General features: G+C 42.3%; 1 long non-coding RNA gene across 1 annotated transcript in view; it reads left to right on the top strand.

The window, feature by feature from the left end:
• LOC144314038 (uncharacterized) overlaps positions 1-15,257 on the top strand; it is a 60,907-nt gene extending 45,650 nt beyond the window's left edge. The window contains exon 2 of the long non-coding RNA XR_013379694.1: positions 14,470-15,257. This is a non-coding gene — a long non-coding RNA (uncharacterized LOC144314038). The remainder of the gene's footprint in view (positions 1-14,469) is intronic.
• The last annotated feature ends 7,287 nt before the right edge of the window (positions 15,258-22,544 follow it).

Raw genomic sequence — 22,544 nt, forward strand, 5'->3', positions numbered from 1 at the left:
TAAAGTTGTTTTCAAACTTTCAAAGCTGCTTTAGGGAATCTAAAAAAACTTTAGCTTGGGGACTCATACTTCAGTAAAACATATTTCACCCATTTTTTTCCTTCCATACTAGGCTAACTGTAGAGTAATAGTTATAGGGTATAGTTAATTTTGACAAGAACTGCTCTTTGCAAACCCACTATTTTTAACTCATAATTCTGGCACCAAGTCCCTTTAGGATTTTAACTTTTCATTCTGTGAAGCATCCCCCCCACACACACACAAGAACTGGTTTCAACATGCTTTTGAAAGGTTCAAATAACTCAGAAACTCAGAAATTTAGCACAAAGTTTTCCCAGTGTGTGTTGATTCAGTGGGAAGAGAGAGGAAACATGTCACATATAAGCACCCACTCATTGCTGTCTCCCTCCTGGTACCAGCATCTCCTTTCTCATCTAATGAACTCTTGGAAGACTCCCTGGGGTCACTTTGCAGAAACGTGTTTTCCCATGTTTTATTATTGCTTCTGGAATGAAAATAGTTTCCATCATTCATTTGGCTTCCTCTTGACATAAAGCATGTCTCTTAATTTCACATTCAAGAATGATGTGGGGATGTGGGGAGAAAGCTATAGTCTGACAATATCAATGCACAAAACTTCTTTTTACAGAAGAGCGAACATGTTTACCAAAACCATGCTGTTCTCAACATCAAGTGGTTATGGAAGTAATTTGATAATTTACCCCTTTCTGCCTCACATGCAACTGCCATTCTTTCATCCAGGTGTTCAACAATGTTTGCAGAGTACTTCCTTGAGGTAGTAGTCACTGTTTGGTAAATAAACTAGACTAGATCTTCACCCGCATGAGGATCACTGTTTACCACAAAAGGTATGAAAAGAGAAGAATAATGTTACTCGATTTTCTTTACTGACATATGATATGCCCAAAATTAAAGAAATAAGGGAATGGATGTTTTTGTTTTGGGCTTTTACATGAATGGAATGGCCTCCATTTCAGTTTGGGCTGACTGTACTGTTATGCCATGGTCAGAGAAAAAGATCTCTCATACACCAAATCTTTTGCAAAATACATTTTATTGATCACAAAGGGCCTGCTTAACAGGATGGATGGATGAATCTGCACTAATCCTAATTCTAAGCCAAGAAGTGAAAGGGCATAATGCATCAGATAGCATTTTCTGCAGCCCCTGAATTGTCTTCTTCATGCCTCTTGAACCCTTGCTAATAAGATAGAATTAAGCACAAATTAAACATAGAGAAATAGATAATCTCTGTACGTCCTTTGGAGTCAAACAAGTTTCATGAAGAGGCTTCAAATTTCAAAAAGAAAGACACTCTACTTTAGCAATGGAGAATAATAGAACATTGTCATTTGGTCATGAAAATAATTCCAGTCTTTCATACTAAAACAATAGAACTGAAGATCCATTTGTTCATTCATTCATTCATTCACTCACTTGTTCTTTCCATAAGCCTTTTTTACCTGCCACAAGCTCTGCAGGCACGGCTGACAGAGACACAGATGATATTTTGTCCACAGTTTGAAGCATCTTGCAAACTGGAGAGGGAGACAGACACATAAGTGGAGGGAGTGTGGAACTCAGGCCCCCTGGGGATGGGACCTGAAGGTGGGGCAGGGCCCTGGGGTTTGGGCCAGGCCTCGGAAAGAAAACTGGGTTGTAACCAAGTTTTGAAAGACTGGTAGATTTTTTTCCAGGTGGAGGGAGAGGCATTGAGGAAGAGCATTTTATGTTATTTTATTTAAATATTATATTTATTTATTTGAGAGAGAGAGAGAGAGATTGAACATGAGCAATGGAGGGACAGAGGGAGTGGGAGAAGCAGGCTCTCTGCTGAGCAGGGAGCCTGATGTGGGACTTGATCCCAGAACCCTGAGATCATGACCTGAGCAGAAGACAGATGCCCAACTGACTGAGCCACCCAGGTGCCCCGAGGAAAAGCATTTTAGACAGAGAAAACAGCAGGGTGTGCTTGAGAAACAGTGGCTTAGGTGGTCGCTGCACAGTGTGGATGAGGGGAGATTAGTGGTGGTGGGGAGCCAGAGAGGAACACACCACTGAGTAAGATCATCTCCTGAGGGTAGCAAGTCCGGAGGGCCCTCCAGCACACAGCTGATTAAAGAGTTTTGCTATCTGTTGTCTAAAAGGACTCTCAGAGAGGAGGAAGTTTATGAAAGCCAATTGATTTTTTTTTCCTCTTTGCATCAGTATCAGGCTGTTTGGGTTCTATTTTGCTTGCACTTGGACAGACTTTCTCCTCCATCATAATGCAATCTCACTGCTATAGTTTTCTGTTCTTCACTGTAACCTCTCCAAGCGGGTCAGAAGTACTATAGCAGGAAGGAAAACTTACAGAGTCCAGCAACTTTGTACCTCAGATCAGAGAAAAAAATCCAGTGTGGGGCTGCCAAACTGGCAGCTTTCCTGGTGCTGAAATTGGTGTAAATTTGTTGAACTTTTTGCAAAGAAATTTAAAAACATCAGAAATTATGTAACTTGGCTTTGAGAATCATTTTTTCCTGCTTTTGTGTGTGTGTGTGTGTGTGTGGGGGGGGTATTATGCCTCTCCTCTCTGCCCAAAGAAATGTGCCTATCTGAATCCAGCCCAGAATGGGCCTCACACCTATGTCAGTCGATTTTTCTCACTGCTGGTGGGACTCTTTCTCAGTGTGTCCAGATAAGCTCCTGGAAGGATCTTGGCAGCCATTATATATCAGTAGGAGCAGCAACCTGTGTGCTACTTGTGTCTGAATGTGAGCCCTCAAATATAATTTAGAATTTTCCAGTATGTGCACTAAAAAAGTAAAAAGGGGTAGGGGAAATTAATAATATATTTTACCTAACCAGAAATATTCCAAAATACTATCATTTCAGAAGGGAAGCACTATGAAAACATTAATAAGATATTTTATATTCATATTTTCATAGTAAGTCTTCTAAAACTGGTGTGCAGTTTTATACTTAAAGCACATCTTATTTTGCACATTTCAAGTGTTTAGGAGCCACATGGTGACAGTAGCTACTGTATCAGACAGCCTGGTTCTAGACTTTACCCCATGGCCCAGAAATATTTTTCTCCCTTTGATGGCCAAACTCCTTAGGTGCTAGAGGGGGCTGAGTCAGAGAGAGATTAGAGAAAGCCCATTTTTAGGCTGGTTCCTATAGAGCATGTCCTTGGGCAGCAAGAATTGCCTTTACAAAGTGGCAATGTTTGTCAGTTGGCAATTGACAGAACCAATAAAAATTATCACACATTTCTTATGAGCATTATGATCGGAGTGAAAAACATTCTTTTAATGCAGCTCTTGCTTTAAGAATAAAGTTGGAGATCACAAGCGTGCTCTGAACAGAATACTGGCACTTAGAGAAGCTTTTAGAAGAAATCAAAGATTCCAGAATATCAGAACCGGATGAAATTTTGAGGAAGGCCATGTTTACATGTTTGGAAATTAAGACCTGCAGAATTTCATGGGCTTTACCAGCCAGCAGCCGGGTAGAGGCAATGCCAGGTTTAAGACCTGGCTTTTTTTTTTTTTTCTTTTTTAATAAAGTTAAACAATAAAACAAAAATTCACAAGCTGCCTCCCTGTCCACCCCCCCTCCCCTCCCCGCAGTCTTCCGGCTGCCCCCCCCCTCCCCCCGCCCTCGCCACACGCACACAGACACAGGGGTATCAAACTAAGAAAACGCAACTGCTCTAAGGACGAGGAGACGAGATGAAGGGAGGAGGTGAGCTGTGGTTCTCCCAAATCCTGACCCTAATAGTGATGCCTTGGTCTTTTATCATGCAGTGACACAGCATTAGGAATGCAACAACATCGGAGGAATATACAGCTAATTTTACGGCTGTATCCTTAGAGAGTGAGTGGAGACTTGGATGTCACGTGGCCAACCTTATCTCTGGGAACAAATACATTCTTACCATAATTTTTTTTTTTTTTTTTTTGGAGGGTGGGGTGGAGGTAGGTTATGGTTTTCTTCCTCAAATGTGTTTATTTTTATCCTGGTCAATCTACCACGCAACAGTTACTTTGCTCTGCGCTATGGAGGAAAGAGAGAGAGAGAGAGATACACAGAGAAAGCAAAAGAAGGAGTAATGGCCAATCTTTGGGTAAAGGAGGCCAAATAAAACTGTCACGTGAAGGCTGGGGCTGACAGCCTCATGGCTGCCCTTCCCACCCACCCATTTTGCTGGAATTCACGACCTTGAGGAGTTCCTTGAACCTCAAGAGCCCAGGAATCTAAGATCTGTTTGACACTGCCTCCCAGAACTAGGGGCAGGAGGGAAGATATTGGGTTCTGAGCGATTTTTAAAGGGAAAACTAGAAGCAGATGATTTAATTACCAACTCTTGACCCAATTTATTTTCAGCAGCAACAGCAAAGTCCTACAAACCAGTGACACAAGTCAAGTGATTATTGTTTAAATGTGAGTGTTGAAAAGGAGAGAGAAAGGGGGAAAAAAAAAAAAAGCTCTGACTTCATATTATGGCTTCAGGCCAGACTGCAAAGAAGGAATCTGTGAAATTCAAGGTCCTTGAGTCTATTATTTCTCTTTGCTATTATTTCTGAAACAAGACCTGGGCGAAATCAATTCGGCTTCAGAAAGAATATTACTTTAATTTTCTACATAAAATTGTCAGGAAGTCTGGGTTAGAAGAGGGGAAAAGACAGATGACTATCACCCAGGCAGAAATTAAATGAATAAATTAAATGAAGCAAAGTACATTTATATTACCAAAACTCTGGTCATGAGACAAAACACATCTTTTGGCACAAACTCCTAGGGGCTTAAAAAACAAACCATCAACACAAATGATGAGGTAATGCCCCTGAAAATAAACTCTCTCTTGAGTACTAGAGGATCAGCACGAGATCAAACAGAATTAATTTTATTTTGATGCAAATGTATCCTTAAAGCTTTTAATTAGAGTTCATCCGAGAATATGAGATTTTCATAAAAATGTGGCTTCTATTCCCTCTTCTCAAGTAACTGATATACAATTTTTGAAAAATGGAAAAGCTCTTGGGAACATCATTCTGCCCAACAATGATGAAATACTAACTTTCTCGTCCTACTTTCAGAGTGGGTTTTCCACTAACCATAAATTCAATCTGCCTCTAATTCAATCTCTACCAGATGTTGAAAGAACAGCAAGGAATCTGAGGAAGGCGGTGATAACACTTCTGTGAGTGTTCCCCGCAGATATTGAAGTAGCTCATGGTCTGGTGGGACCATTTCATTGCTATTAAGCTTTTGGCATTTAAGGGACTTAAGCTTTTATTCTTTACATCCTTCGCCTTCCCTCTTGGTTGGCAGAAACCTTTGTAGAGTTTGTTCAGGCTGAATTGCTGGCATGGTGAGATCATTCAGGATCATCTATGGCTGTTTGTATGATACAGACAGATGGTTCCATGGCTCTTCCCTTACTAGGTAAATACCAGTCCATTCTCTGGGTGGAGAAGTAGATAAAGTTGATTTTTGGCATTCAGTTCAACAAAAATGTTGAGTGCTTACTCTGTGACCAGCCATGCCAGATGCTGTGTCTATGAGTGCCCACATGTTCTACATGGTGAGCTTACAATCTGGAGATCCAATAGCTGTATTTCACATCACTTTTTCTTCCTTTTTTTTTTTTTTTTTTGGACATACACACTAACCTTGTTTCCTTTTCAGGATATAAAATTCATGGGCTGCCCAACTGGGGCAGGCATATGTCCTCTTGTTTAGGATTTATTCTGAATTTCTATCCCCCAAATAAAAACTGACCTTCCCTAGGTCTCATTCTCTCCTGATTTTGCTCTCTAGTGACAAGCTAGTTTGATCCATGATCTTCCAGAGCTGGAAGGAATCATATAGCTCACACAGTTCAATGTTCTCATTGTAGATATGGGGGAGTGGAATCCTGAAGTGATTGGTTCAACAAATGTTTAAGAAGTATCTACTTGGGGCCAGTGAGTATGCAGGCACTGGGGGCTGTGCATCATAGTGAGATGAGATTCCTACCATGATTCCATGATTATTTTGTTAGAATATAATTACAAGTAGGTAATTAGAACACTTTAAGTGCAAAGAGAATGGCATGTTTTGGATATCATGGTGCTCATGAGGAAGATGCAGGTGGGCGCTTCTTGGATGCGGTGACTTAGGCTGAGTTGTAAGGGTGAGATGGGATTGGCAAGGCAAAAGCTGGGAGAGGCAAAAGGACACTGCAGGGAAAGCTATGAGCAAAGTCATGAACAGACTCAGCTTAGTGTGTGTGAGTCTAGAACCCATGTCACTACCTTGTGAACCTAGTGTTCCACTGACCACCCCACATTGCCTCCATGGACTCACTGGAAGTAAATGCCTGGAGAAGGTCCTAAGTGATTTCCTTGATTTTGTGGACATCTTCTATTGTTACCTGATGGGTATCCATTCCTGATGATAACAACACTTCAGTTTCTTTTTTGAGGAGCCTTCTCTATCCCCCTCTCCATTCAAGTTTTCAAGGGATGCTGACCCCTGCCCCAGGATTTCAGGGGTAGTCCCTGACCTGGCTCTAGCTGATCAATATATTTCTCAATCATTCTCAATCATCTAGCTGATCAATACATTTCCTCCTAGGAAAGTGACCAGCTCAGCAATGTGCATATGAACCAGGTCAGGCCAATGAGACTTAGTTCTACCATGGATTTAGTTTTTTCAGTTTTGTGAATCTTTTTTTTGGCTTGAGACTCTTTCATCAGCTCTTGGGAGGTTCCTAACCAGCACATCATCTCTGAAAGCTTTCTATGTCACAGGCATTGTTTTAGGATAGAAATTACATGCAGATTCCAAATGCTCTGGGACGGGCATAGACCAGGACATTTGGGAGCTTAGATCTCATGGATGGCTATGGTCTATTCTGGCCAATCCTGAAAGCGAGTTCTGACCTCTAGAACCAACTGACCATGGCAACATAAACTTATTAAAAGATTAGTCTTGTGAAATTACTGGCTTCCTTGTCGGGTGGGATGGGTGGTAAAACATATAGGGGTGAGGCTTGGGGGGGGGGTCTCCTGTGGATGGTGACCCATTTCTCTCTTCTTATCTGAATCGCAGTCCTTGGTACTGAGAATGCCACTCAAGTGATTACTGGTTGAGTGGAGAATGACTGAGCGAGCCCTGTCCTTGTTCCGTCTATATTGCTGTTTGAGTTCTTAAGGAGCAGAGTGGTTGTCCTGAGAGAAAATGGGTCAGGAGAGGCTGAGCTTTCCTTCTCAGATTACCCAGGGCAGTGGTGATGCTGAGCAAGGGGGTTGGGGATGTGAAGACAAGGGGAGGGTGGGATAGGAGCCAGTACCAGCTGAGACCTCCAGGATGGCACTGGAAACTGTGAACCATTGGAACCATTCGCTAACTTCCACTAAAGAAACATTTGGAAAACTTGGGAAGACCTAAGGAAGAATAGAAACGTTGCCAGAGTCCCACTATGCAGAGCTAATGTTTGTTAACAATTTTGTGTGTATTGACTTCTAGGTTTCCTTCCCATGTAAATACACTCAGGTGCACCTGTAAGTGCCTGAATACACAGAGACACACAGGTCGCTGGGTACTGCTTCTGCTGCCTTATCCCTGGCTTTTCCTGCTGCACAGGGTATCCTGGGCATTTCCCTCATAAGCAAAGTATTCTTAAGCCTGCTGGATTAACCTCCAAACAGTTCCAAGATGCCCTTATCTGACTCCCACGTTTCTAAGTATGTGCCAGCTGCCCGAAAGCAGTTTTCTCTTGGCCACTATTTCAGGGGAACATCTGCCGGTTGCCTCTTTCTCCTCCTTCTGCAGCAGCCAAGTGTTTTATTGACCCCAAGAAAAAGCCCTGGGCCAGGATCAGGGACAAGCCCTAGGGACAGGAGGACAAGGAAGTGCCTTGCTAAGTCCAAACATGTATGGAGAGCTAGTAGCGGTACCATTCATATCATTGTTGATGAAGATTCAAATGCAGATCTGATCTCACTCTCTGCTGCCTGCTTAAAAATGCTCTGTGGCTGCCCATCGTTTTTAGGACAGCTACCTAAATCCTTACCACTGGGGGACCCTGAGTGGCCTGGCCCCTGGGGACCTCCCTGGCACCATCTCCTCTGTCTGCCCTGGTGACCTGGACTTTCTTCCTCTTTCCTAGCACTGTGAGTTGCTTGCAGGCCTAAGGGGCTCTTCTCTGCCTCTCTCTCTTCCTAATCCTGGATGACTAAATTCCTATGTAACCATCAGCCCCAGCTCCAGCAACATTCCTTCAGGAAAGGTGCCCTTAGGATGGGTGTCCTGATTTGGTTCTGTGCATCTGCCCTTCACTGCACTCACTGCATTCACTGCACTTGCACTTGCAAGTGCATATCAACCTATGTGCTTGCTTGCTTGAATCTCTGTGTCTCCTGCTGGTCTGCAAGGATGGTGTCTGTGCTGCTCACCGACTCATCCTTAGTGCCTGGGTCAGCACTGAGCATACAGTAAGGTCTCAAGAAATCAGTGGAGGAAGGAAGGAATGATGTCATTATTGTCATTGGGGTGGGAGGAGAGGCAGGGAGGCACACAGCCAGAGATGGGCTTTGTTGCCGCCCCTCTTTCTTCTCACCTCTCTTCTCCTGCCAACTCTGTTGATTTTTCCAGCAACCCCTTTTCCTCTGCAAAACCCCCAGAAGGACTCCAAACCCCTTGACCTTGCTTCCCTTCTCTAGTTCCCTGCCAGAAACAGGAAGCAGGAGGGAGAGGGGTCGGGACCATGGGGTTTTGTTTCTACAACATGGAGAGGCCCCAAACTGTCTAGAGAACCCTGAGTGTCCTGGAGCAAGCAGAGACCTCATACTTGTCAAATGAGCCAAGGTCATGAGGCAGAATTGATGGAGGCTCTGCAGTGGGAACCAGGTCCTCTCAACGCCTCGAATCCAGCACAGGCCATCCTTGCATAACTCAGTCAGGTCAGAAACTGGAGGGGATCATAGTTACTATTTTCCTGTTTTTGGTCTGGAGCTCTGCTCCCCTTTGGAGAGGTGGTGACCACTGCTGTGATAATCACACCCTTCCCATCCCGGAGCCCCCAGGACAGTGCAACGAATCTGCTCACTTGAATGTGCATTTTTGTCTTTTGCTGCTGAATCTCAGCCTGAATTTGAATTTCTGAAGTGCATCCCCACCCCGTGACCAAGAAGGAGAGTGTCTCCCACAACTGCTGAGCCTCTTTCTGAGGTAGGTGTGTAGTTACTTCTGGGCTCAGAAGCCACCAATGGCTCTTTTTGCTTAGGCAGGAAAATCCAAGTTCTCTGCCACACATGCAGGGCCCTTCTGACCCTTCTGGAAAGTTGCTGTGCAGGCAAGTTCTGCTTGGACACACATGGCTCCCCACCTGCGGCCCCCTGCCAGGAATGCCTGTCCTCCTCCTGCCCACGTCTGACCCCACCCCCACCAGTTCCTTCAGGATCAGCACAAACCTTGCCTTCTCCTCCCTCCAAGTCTTTTCCAGCTCCCTCGAACCAAAGCCAGCAGGCCCCTGTGCCCTCATCCACTTCACTCTTGGCAGCATTCACCTCTGCTGCTGGCCTGTCCCCTTCGCCTCTGTGATACCCACCCGTCCTTGTCTGCCTTTGCTCTGGATACATGCTTTTCCATCCAGACACTAAAGGTGGCATTTCTCCAACCATGGCTCCAGACTCTCTCCTCTCATTTCCCACCTACGTGCGACTGACTCACAAATTTCTGTCTCCATCTTAGATATTTCCTCTGGGTTCTAAACGCTTCTATCCAACTCTTAGATTCTCCACAGCATCTCCCACTAAGGGTGCCTAAGACAAGCTCAGGATCTGCTCCCTATTTCCTCTGCCTTCAATCTTGTCCTTTTTAGGGTTCCCTTTCTCAGGAAGTGGCATCACCATCCATCCAGGCATGCAAGTCAGAGCTCTGGGAGTCATCCTGGGCCCTCTTGTTACACACACACTTATTCATGTCGGACCCTGGCTTTTGCTCCTGTGTGTCATACTGTCTTCATTCTTTGTGAACATGTGACCTCTCTCTGTACTAAGACTGCAAGTTCCTGGAGAGAAGAGATTCTCTTATGCATCATGCCAGGCCCTAACTTTAGCATACTGCTACATTCCTAGCAGGCACTCAGTAAATGTTTACCGATTGTTTAAGCAGCCATAGAGCAATCTATGATGCACAACCAAGATAGATATGCAGAGGCTAAAAGGGGACTGTTGGGTGATTCTTCCGTGCTGCCTAATACCAGATGTCTGATCTGAGAAAACATAAAGGATTTTAAGGTCTCTTCGTGCTTCTAAATCTGTGATTCCAGGGAAGTGTGTGTGTGTTTTCTAAATTTTTATTGGAATTTGAGTTAGTTAACACTTGAGTGTGTGTGTTTAAACTGATAGAGAGCCTAATTCCAAGCATTAAACTTCTAAATTTTCAGATGCACACATGGCCATGGAACAGCTGTGTTCCGAACAATAGTTTTGTTCCTTACAGTGCAGTGTTGGGATAGGAAGCAAATGTTTCTTCCTTGTTTTTTCAAGTTCTGTGGTGCAATGCATCAGGTCATCGGCATGAAATGAAAGGTTGAGTCCATTCTGTCATAATGTGAAGGGTTATGTAAGGTAAAAGGGCTAGAAGGGAAGTGATTTATGAAACTCACCACAGACATAAGAAAGGGCCAGATTTATGGCATTTGGTAAGAAATTACAGGCATTTTATTTTACTAAAAATATTTATTTATTTGAGAGAGGGAGAGAGAGCATGAGACAGCATGAGAATGGGGGAGGGGCAGAGGGAGAGGACAATCAGACTCGGCACTCAGAATGGAGCCCAACACAGATGGGCTCCATCCCATGACCTTGAGATCAGTCATGACCTGAGCCCAAGGCAGATGCTTAACCTACTGAGCCACCTACATGCCCCAATTACAGTTTATTTTTAAAGATTTTATTATTTATTCATGAGAGACACAGAGAGGTAGAGACATAGGCAGAGGGAGAAGCAGGCTCCTCGCAGGGAGCCTGATGTGGGACTTGATCCTGGGACTCTGGGACCACACCCTGAGCAGACGCTCAACCACTGAGCTATCCAGGCATCCCAACACACCGAGGTATCCAGGCATCCCAATTATAGGTGTTTTAATATGAAAATTGAGAGATTTTTTTTAAAGTGGGATCTTGAGTTAACTACAGTGATACACTGAATTTTCTAAAACTTCAAGAACTAGAAGAGGACCCATCTAGTCCAACTCCTTAATTAATGCTCAACTCCTTATACAATAGATTTGCTAAGTAGTTAATCAGGCTGTACTTGAATGTCTCCAGTGATGGTGGGTTCACTACCCTATCTTTGAATACATCTGACTATTAGAACGTTTTTGTTTGGTTTGGGCCAAAGTATTTCCATGTAGCTTTTATGTGTTTCTACTCAGTCTTCCCTTTAGAGCTGTACAGGGTAAATTTGAGGACTTGTCTACATGAAGCAGAGGACAGTTCCCAGATTCCTTAGAATTCTACTTATTTGTTGTTCATTCATTCAACAAATTTCTTCATGTTCCACACCTAGCTGAAGAATTGTAAGACACAGAACTATCTCCAGGGCCAGGATCTGTATCTCCACTGCTTCCACAGTGTCCAGCACATGCTAGGCATTCAGTGGATATTAACTGAATGAATGGTGGAAGTCATGACTCTTAACTAGAAATGTTCACAGTCTAGTTTGAGAGGCTTATAGTCATAGACATAGCTAAAGAAAAGATAATAAATCTGTGAGAAAATGGGCAAATGATATCAACAGGAAATTAATGGGAGATGAAAGCCAAATGGCCAATAAACATTTGACATAATAAAGCTCAATCTCACTAGTAATCAGGAAAATGTAAATTGAAGTGACAACATACCATTTAAAACTCATGAGACTGGCACAAATGGAAAAGTCTGACAACACCAAGTGTTGGTGAGAATGTGGAGCAATTAGAACAATAATACCCTATGTTGGTTGCATAATGGATAAACCAGCTTGTAGAGCCAGTTGAGACTCTCTTGTAAAATCAAAAGTGCAGAACTTTGACACAGAAATTTTATCACCTGGTATATTCCTTAGAGAAATGATTTCGTGGATTCAGAAGGAGGCATGCATAAGAAGTTCATTATAGTTTTGTTGTAGTAGCAGAGAACTGTAAATCATTGAAATGTGTATCAGTGACAGAATGGGTAAACAAATTGTGCTGTATCCACCAAAGCACTACTTATCAGATAGCAGTAAACTTGAATAAACTAGATTAAATGTATAAACATGAATAGTTTTCAAATATTGCAATTAGCTAAAAAAGCAAGTTGAAAAGGGCTGGGTTACAGTATTCACACAAAATTTTATCATTTTTAATTGTTAATTTTTTAAAAAAGATTGATTTAAATGTCTGTACTACCCAGGGCAATTTACATGTTCATTGCAATCCCTATAAAAATACCATGGACTTTCTTCACAGAGTTGGAGCAAATAATCTTAGGATTTGTATGGAACCAGAAAAGACCCTGAATAGCCAGGGGAATATTGAAAAAGAAAACCAATGCCGGGGGCATCACAATGCCGGATTTCAAGATGTATCGCAAAGCTGTAATCATCAAGACAGTGTGGTACTGGCACAAAAACAGACACATAGATCAATGGAACAGAATAGAAAACCCATACGTGGACCCTGAACTTTGTGGTCAACTAATATTTGACAAAGCAGGAAAGAATATCCACTGGAAAAAGGACAGTCTCTTCAATAAATGGTACTGGGAAAATTGGACAGCCACGTGCAGAAGAATGAAACTAGACCACTCTCTTACACCATACACAAAGATAAACTCAAAATGGATGAAAGATCTAAATGTGAGACAAGAATCCATCAAAATCCTGGAGGAGAACACAGGCAACACCCTTTTTGAACTTGGCCACAGCAACTTTTTGCAAGATATATCTATGAAGGCAAGGGAAACAAAAGCAAAAATGAACTATTGGGACTTAAGATAGAAAGCTTCTGCACAGCAAAAGAAACAGTCAACAAAACTAAAATATAACCCATAGAATGGGAGAAGATATTTGCAGATAACGTATCAGATAAAGGGCTAGTATCCAAGATCTATAAAGAACTTATCAAACTCAACACCCAAGAAACAAACAATCCAATCATGAAATGGGCAAAAAAGCATGAACAGACATTTCTCCAAAGAAGACCTACACATGGACAACAAGCACGTGAGAAAATGCTCCGCATCACTGGCCATCAGGGAATTACAAATCAAAACCACAATGAGATACCACCTCACACCAGTGAGAATGGTGAAAATTAACAAGACAGGAAACAACAAATGTTGGAGAGGATGTGGAGAAAGGGGAACCCTTTTGCACTGTTGGTGGGAATGTGAACTGGTGCAGCCACTCTGGAAAACTGTGTGGAGGTTCCTCAAAGAGTTAAAAATAGAGCTACCCTATGACCTAGCAATTGCACTGCTGGGGATTTACCCCAAAGATACAGATGTCATGAAACAATAGGACGCCTGCACCCCAATGTTCATAGCAGAAATGTCCCCAGTAGCCAAACTGTGGAAGGAGCCACAATGTCCTTTGACAGATGAATGGATAAAGAAGATGTGGTCTATATAGACAATGGGATATTACTCAGCCCTCAGAAAAGACGAATACCCACCATTTGCTTCAATGTGGATGGAACTGGAGGATATTATGCTGAGTGAAGTAAGTCAATTGGAGAAGGACAATCATATGGTTTCACTCATATGGGGAATATAAGAAATAATGAAAGGGTTTATAAGGGAAAGGAGAGAAAATGAGTGGGAAATATCAACGAGGGTGACAGAACATGAGAGACACCTAACTCTGGGAAACAAATAAGGGGTAGTGGAAAAGGAGGTGGGCAGGGGTTTAGGGTGACTGGGTGACGGGCAGTGAGGGGGGCACTTGACAGGATGAGCACTGGGTGTTATACTATATGTGGGCAAAGTGAACTTCAATTTTTAAAAATATGTATTTATTTATTTATTTGAGGAAGAGATGGAGAGCACAAGCGAGAGAGACAGAGGGAGAGAGCAAGAATCACAGGCAGACTTCCCACTGAGCAAAGAGCTGGGTGTAGGGCTTGATTGCCCAACTCTGAGATCATGACCTGAGCTGATATTAGGAGCTGAATGCTCAACCTACTGAGCCAACCAGGTATCCTTGCACAAAATTTTAAAACAGACAAAGCAATATTATAAAAATAACCATATATGCTGGAAGTCAGTGTGGGAGTGATAGATAATACATTCAGTGTAGTACTTGGTTATGAGGTCAGGGTAAGGAAATGGAACTGAGTATACATGAGTTTTCAACTGGATTTGTGCATGTGTGCTTGTGTGTGTGTGTTTAGCTGGGTGTGGTTGCGTGGGTAAACATTAATTTTTTATTTTTATTGTTTTGTAGATGAACACATTACAGCCATGTTTGAATCCTCGCCATAGCTGGTTGGATCTGATGGATACCTAACTTCCCTGGACTAATCCGATATTTGATATTTTACATATACTTGAAATATTTCTTTTTTTCAAAAAAGGAAAAGGAAACAGTGGCAATGGTAACAGATAGTGGTGTTTGGCTGAGCTATACCTACTGATCAATTTCCTTTTCCCTTGCTGTCTTTTGCCAAATACCTTCCCAGTCTCTCTCGCAGTAAAGATGGCCACAAGACAGAGTTCTAATGAATGAGACATAGACAAAACTTCTTGGACTCTTCTTGGAAAGCTTTTACTTTTCTGATACTATGGTCAAATCTAGCTAGCAGCACTTATCCTCTCCTTTCTCCTGTTTCGAACATGGATAAGATGTCTGGAGCTCTGATGGCCATCTTGCAACCACGAGGAAAGTTCAAGAGAATCACAGAGACACTAGCTTTAACATCATTGAACCACTGATCCAATGCCAAAAATTACCTGTCTCTCCACATCTTGCTATGTAAAGACCAACCAAGCAACCAACAAACCAACGAAGGCTGTTCAAGATTCTATAGACCCTAGAGATCGGTGTGTTTTAAATCCTTTCTAATTGTTATGATGCTATGCTATAGCAAAATATTATTAAGTCCCATCATATCTTGTTCCACTTGGCTAATATCTCTTTAAGTGAGGCAGCTCAAACTGAAGGCTATATTCCAGGGGAGTCACTTTTTTTTTTTTCCAATAAAGGAAGACTGTCACCTGTCTCATTTTAATGTATATATATTTATATTATTATTCTCTAAGACCAAGCTCACTTTTTTGGTAGCCTCATAACACTGGAGATTCATCCTAAACTCACAGTCAACTCAGGTTCCAGAATCTTTGACTACTAGTTTAAGGTTTACAGAGCAGTGATCCTTACAGTAGGAGGTAGAACTCATTTCACTGATAAGCAGAGGATCACAGGGGCCCACTCACTTTCCCCAAAGCCACACGAGTCACAGAATTGCCATGATCCTTCCTTCCTCTGAGTACTTCTCAGTCTGCTCCAGCATTCAGTGGATATTAACTGAATGAATGGTGGAAGTCATGACTCTTAACTAGAAATGTTCACAGTCTAGTTTGAGAGGCTTATAGTCATTGACATAGCTAAAAAAAAGATAATAAATCTGTGAGAAAATGGGCAAATAAAGCATTCTTGGTCCTAGGTGGTTGGCTCAAGGGTAGGTACCTGGATGAATCTGGACCAATTGAATTATCTCTTTGCGATGCTTTCAGGATTAGAAACTGCTCTAATTTCTAAGAATTCAGTGCAATGGATGTGGTGAGGAACTCGAAGCTCCAGTATTTCAGGAAACTGCTAATCCGACAGAGCGGCCATGCAGAGGTTATCAGAGATGAGAGTGAAAAATGCCTTCTGCAGGGACTGGTGTTCCCCTGATACTGTGCTCACCCCTTCCCTGGCCCAGCCCTAATGAGCCCTGGCATCCAGCCCCAACACCACCGTGGCTTAGATTCTTAGGCTTATTTCTCTCTCCACATGCAACCTAATGTTCTTCCTTCTTCCCTTGAAAGAATTATGTGCTATCACGTCTCTTATCACAGACTAGGAAGTGAACATTTTCTTGTCGTCATTCATCCTGTCTATGTATCTATCTATAGCAAGATCTACAAAAACACTCTTCATTCCAATGTACAGAAAGATTTAAAGAACGAATGGACTACAAGCTATTAGGAATTGATGATCTTCTTCCTGTGCTTACTGAGGGTTTTAAGGCAGTTTTCATGAAAGTCAAAATTCAAAGATTAGAAGGAAAGTAGTGTTAGTGCAAAGGCCTCTTATGCATCTAAGGGACAGCACCTAGGGTTTGGCCTTCTTCACATGCACAGGATTGTCCTTGAGCATTTTTGGTTTATGCAATAACTTGGATGGATCTTGTATTTTCATTCCTTAAGAGTGCAGCAAGCTTTTTCTGCTGAGAAAGTTTACAGTTGAGTGACGTGTTTTAGATCACAAGAGCCCTCAAATCTCAACTTTAATTAGCTGAAACAATCTATTTTCTTCTTTCCTTCTTTCCTTCCTCCCTCTCTTCTTCCCTCCCTTCCTCCCTCCTTCTCTCTTTTCTTTTGGTATAGAAGCTTTGAAGAATAATGATTACTCCTGATGAGTAGTCTTCAGGGAGAATAAAACAGTTAAGGTAATTTCTATAAAGACCGCTGCTCAGGGTCACAACCCCCATTGATAATTGAACCCATTCAGAGAGATGGGTATGAAATTCAACTAACAAATTGTTCCTCTGCAGGAAATGTTTAAATATCTACCATATTGCCGACTGTCACTTGGGACTAAGAAAATTTTAGAATCTGAGGGGAAGATAGAAGACACTCCTTGGAAGCAAATAAAACAGCCTATTAGGTCAAAACGATCATACAGGGAGTCCCTGTGGGTTTTGCATGAAGCATAGCTTTATCGAAAATACAGATTGAGGCAATTAGTCCTTTCCAATTTTATGCAAGCAGTAGCAATGGGAAATATGCCAAGAGAGATGATTAAGGATTAAACAACAACACGGGAACTTGATCAGAAGCTCCAAAATCCTGTTGGCAGCATCTGATATTTGTATATCACCTCCTCCTTGATTGTGAAAGGCAGGGGCCCTTTGCCTGGATCCCACCCCTTAGTCTGCTCACTGCTCAAGGGAAAGTAGAGGAAGAGAAGGATTCCCGTCTCCACCAACTTCTGAAAGGGACTCCAGCCAAGAAAGGCAGGAAGAAGCATGTTCATTTCCAACCTTTTTGGCAAGCTTGAGTGGGAGCAAAAACCACTGCCAATTCTATTTTTTAATACAGATTTAAAAAGGGTTTTGTCCATACATGCGAAGGGAAGTGCACAGTGCGCTGCATTAATTTAAGCAGCTCAACAATTTTTTTTTTTAATTAAAGAAAAAAAAAAAGGAGTTAAACCTTTGCCTGACTATCCAGGTACTTGTTTTCCAGGTGGTGGATCCAAATTGGAATGAGAGCCATTTCTTCCCTAAGTCATGAGGGTGCTACCCAGCTCCACATCCACCACCCTTCCTTCTAGGCTGGGCTAGAGACCACCCCCAGGACTTGGTCGTCTGAGCCTCAGAGTGAAAAACTCTGTCCTCTTGGAAACAGTGTTGAGTTTCTAGATCTGGTGGACCCTGACCAGAGGGGCATTTCTGTGGTTTGAGTTGCAAATCTCCATAGTGAGGCAGAGAGTGCAAGAAAGTGAGCGCCACAGGATACATGACACCCAGTTCTCCCTCTGCCAGTCTGCAACTATTCCCACAGCCTGCTTCTTCCCCAGCAATATTTCAAAAGTCTATTTGACATTTTCCATGAAAATCTGTGCTCAAAAGATCATATATGGAAAAACATTCATTTACTTATTTTGTACCAAATGTCACAGCCTATTTATTTATTTATTTATTTAAATGTTTGTATATTTATTGGAGTTTGATTTGCCAACATATAGCGTAACGCCCAGTGCTCATCTCATCAAGTGCCCCCCTCAGTGCCCATCACCCAGTCACCCCGTGCCCCCCCGCCCACCTCCCTTTCCACCACCCCTTGTTCATTTCCCAGAGTTAGGAGTCTCTCATGTGCTGTCACCCTCACTGATACTTCCCACTCATTTTCTCTCCTTTCTCCTTTATTCCCTTTCACTATTATTTATATTTCCCAAATGAATGAGACCATATAATGTTTGTCCTTCTCCGACTGACTTATTTCACTCAGCATAATACCCTCCAATTCCATCCACGTTGAAGCAAATGGTGGGTATTTGTCGTTTCTAATGGCTGAGTAATATTCCATTGTATACATAAACCACAGCTTCTTTATCCAGTCATCTTTCGATGGACACTGAGGCTCCTTCCGCAGTTTGGCTATTCTGGACATTGCTGCTAGAAACATCAGGGTGCAGGTGTCGCGGCGTTTCACTGCATCTGTATCTTTGGGGTAAATCCCCAGCAGTGCAATTTCACAGCCTTTTTATATTCTAGTTTGTTCACTGAAATATAACACAAATAATGTTGCAATGAGGATCCTTCTACCTATGCCTTCATATATTTGTTCCAGTTTTGGTCAAGTTCTTAGAAGTGCAACTGCTGTCAAGTGGTATTTTAATTGGTTTCTTTCTTTTTCTTTCTTTCTTTTTCTTTTTTTTTAAAGATTTTATTTATTCATGAGAGACACACAGAGAGAAGCAGAGGGAGAAGCAGGCTCCCTGTGAGGAGCCCGATTCGGGACTTGATCCCAGGACCAGGATCATGACCTGAGCTGAAGGCAGATGCTCAACCATTGAGCCACCCAGGTGCCCCTGCTTTTTTTTTTTTTTTTTTTTTTTTCCTGCTTTTGTTTCTTTTGAGTATCTCATGGTGCCCAACCATGCTCACTGAGTAATGAACACATGGTATATGCCAAACAAAAGGCAGTATAGCTTCAGGGCTGAGGTACTAGCTCTGCAATCAGCCAAGCCCAGCTCTGCAACTTGCAGCTTGTGTGACCTTGAGTAAGTTACTGGATCTTTCAAAACCAGAGTTTACCACCTGTGAAATGGAGCAATAAATGGTGACATATTAAAGTACCTATATGCCAGGTAATGTTTTAAGCACTAGACTCATTTACTTCTCAGACAACCTTATAAGACAGATACCATTAGTATCTCCTTTTAGAGCTGAGGAAACTAGGAACAGAGAGGTTACATATTTTACCCAAGGTCACACAGGTAGTAAGTAGTGGGGCCAGGATTTATTCCCAGGAAGTCTGGCTATAGAGCCCATCTTTTAAACACTTTTTCATAAGGGACTTCCACATGATAATGAGAACTGATTATGAAAAGACAGGTAGATATGTAAGTGTGTGGATAGGCAATGGAGAGAGCAGGGGGAGGGAGGTAGGAAAGGAAGAAGGGAGAGAGAGAGAGAGAGAATGAATTTAGCATGGTGTGTGGCCTTCAGTGAATTCATGTGGCTTGGCTACAGCAGAGATACAATACTAATCCTTCGTTGTGCAAGGCACATCCTCAAAGAATGGACAAGCTGGCCTGACAGATTTCTTTAAGATTTCATTTCTATGAAGAGGAGGGGTGGGAACCAAGAATCCTGTGATTCTGAGAACTTTTAGAGTTAAATCTTTTAGCCCAGAAATCAACAGAACCATGGGAATATGAATATTTCTTTTCATTTTTTTTTTAAGATTTTATTTATTTATTCATGATAGTCACACACAGAGAGAGAGAGAGGCAGAGACACAGGCAGAGGGAGAAGCAGGCTCCATGCAGGGAGCCCGATGTGGGATTCGATCCCGGGTCTCCAGGATCGCACCCTGGGCCAAAGGCAGGCGCTAAACCGCTGCGCCACCCAGGGATCCCCTGAATATTTCTTAGACTGAGAATCAAATGGCATTAAGAAAGTTGTAATAACTATGAAAAATTAGCTTTTCATCTGCACAAGCTAAAACAAGGGGATGAAGCTAGTTAGGAGTGTGACCCTGGCACAGAACAATGGTCTGTCAGGCCAGACCATTTGGCAAATTTTTTTCCAGTCTGGTAAACTGCGATATTACAGAGGGTTCGATGGGGTTCCCAAAGGATAAGGTCAGTTGTCCCTGGTTAAGTGCTTTTCATGCATCATCTCATTTAGGCCTCATAGTAGCTGTCTGAGATAAGCAGGATGGTTGTTCTTGTCTGACCAATAAAGAAGCTGAAACACAAAGGGGTGATATGACTTCCCTAGGAGTCTGTGCTTTTATCCCTCACAGTTAGCTTGAAGAGAATGTAGAAATTCCTCCCACAGAGCACAGTCAAGATGGCAGAGATCATGGTTTGTGTCCTGTGTCTGCCACTAACTAGGTGAGTGACCTTGAACAGCATATTTGGTAACTCCAAATCTCTGTGTTCTCACTTACAGATGGTGGAGTAGATGGGGCAATTCATATAGAACACTGAGCAGAGTGGCTGGCCCATGCCAGCCACTTAATGAGAACTACATTAAGAATCAGGACATGAACACTGAGTAATGTATAGAATTATTGAATCATGGTCTTGTACATCTGAAACTAATTTAACACTGCATGTTAATTATATTGGAATTAAAAAAATAAATAAATAAAATAATTCTTTTTTTTTTTTTTTTTTTAATAATTCTTTAAAAAAGAGTCAAGAAGGGCACCTGAGTGGCTCAGTCAATTAAGCATCTGCCTTCAGCTCAGGCCACGATCCTAGGATCCTGGGATTTAGCTTTGTGTCGGGCTCCCTGCTTCTCCCTCTGCCTGGCACTCTCCCTGTTTGTGCTCTTTCTCTCTCTCTCTCTCCTTCTCTCTGTCAAATAAATAAGATCTTAAAAAACATTAAAAAAGAATCAAGAAATCCAGATTTATTGTTATTATTTTACTACTGTCAAAAATCACATTGTTTAAAATTAGGCCCTTTATATCTAGATTGTAACTATTTCCTAGAGTATCAAAGTTTGTCTTGCTTAAAAGTGGAATAAATACAGTGTAGACCATATGTCAAGACTTCTAATGAAGCCAAGACTCCTGTTATGGATTATTTTTACCAGCAACTTGCCAGACTCCATGTGGCTTCAGACTTGCCCTCTGTGGGACTCAACTATGCCATCCATGGAGTCAGGATCCAGCTGTAATCTGTAAATTATTAACAAGACTGAGAAATCTAAGGGAAATTCATAAAATAGTCACCCTAGCATAAAGAATAAACCCTTGCTTGGTCTTAATTGATAGAAGAACTTGTCTTAATGGTAAAAAGTCAGGTACAGACTTTTTTTTTTTTTTTAAAGAGAAATGGTCTTTCATCATAATATAATGATAATTGTCACTGCTTATCAGCTCCAACTGTGACTTAGCCTGGGCCACGAGGCTGATACGTATCAGCATGGCCAGTCCTCACAGTGGTCCTCTGAGGTCCACAGATATATTTATCTCCTTTTAATTAAAAAAGAAACTAAGAATCTCAGGGAGAAGTGACTTGTTGGACTTATCACCTTCTTTGTTATCTGTCTTCCCCCAAACCTTGTTAAAAAGGGGTATGAGTATTGGGAAGTTCCTGTGACTAGCTGGACTACACAGCCAAAAAAACTTCTGTAATGGATTATTTAAAAATCGCTCTACATATAGTTTTATTGTATGACATGATGACATGTGGTAAGTAGTTTCCTGGCCTAGTTCAAATCACAGACTTTCTCAATTATGTGCTATAATGAGCTTCAAAAATGTAGTGCCATGCTTATTTTTGAAATCCTGAGGAAAAAGGATGGGGAAAATAGATTTCCTGACTTCCTGGACCCCTACCGAGGAGGTTCCCTACGTTGCAGGGTTGGCCCAAGGCCATCCTCCCCTCCCACAACCTGATGGAGACTCTTTCAGGAGGGCTCCCTTGCCCTCCCCTCCTGCTGTAATGATGAGGAAAAAGGCTTTGTCGAAGTTGTTAAAAGAGAAAAACTTAGGGGAAGATTGGCTTGAAATGAAGAAGCTTAGTGTGATCCCCAAGTCAGGGTCAGCAAGTTTCACAGAAGTGGGTGTGGATGGAGCCTCGAGTGTGACTCTTACATTGGGACAGCCCGGCAGCAAATAGGAAACAGAAGGCGTGAAGCTGAGGCTCCCTGAGGAAGTCTCTGCTGGGAACCCTTCTTCCGCCTGAGAGCACCAGGCTGTGGAGAGGGTGCTAGGCTGGCTCACTGTGGTGCCCGTTATTCTGGCCTTAAATGGGCTTCCATCATGAACAGCTTTGTACATAACTTCCAGTTCCTCTCTTACATTTCCTTGAGCACCCTCACAAGCTTCCTGTGTCAGAACTCATGACCTATTGATTTCCCTGTAAGGAAATTTCTTCCCTCAGCTCCTATTTCTGGAACTCTCTAGACCTTTTCCCTGACCACCTTGGCTGAGGGAAAGCTTTCCTGATATCCCTCCTTCACTCTTTGTTCCCTTAATAGTGCATGGTGTGAGCTTAATTCCAACTCCTTTTATTTGTTCATCTGTTTGGTGCCTGTTTCTGCCATCAGTCTGTAAATTCCAGAA

Source organism: Canis aureus, chromosome 5 (genome assembly GCF_053574225.1).
Source record: "Canis aureus isolate CA01 chromosome 5, VMU_Caureus_v.1.0, whole genome shotgun sequence".
Lineage (NCBI taxonomy): Eukaryota > Metazoa > Chordata > Mammalia > Carnivora > Canidae > Canis > Canis aureus.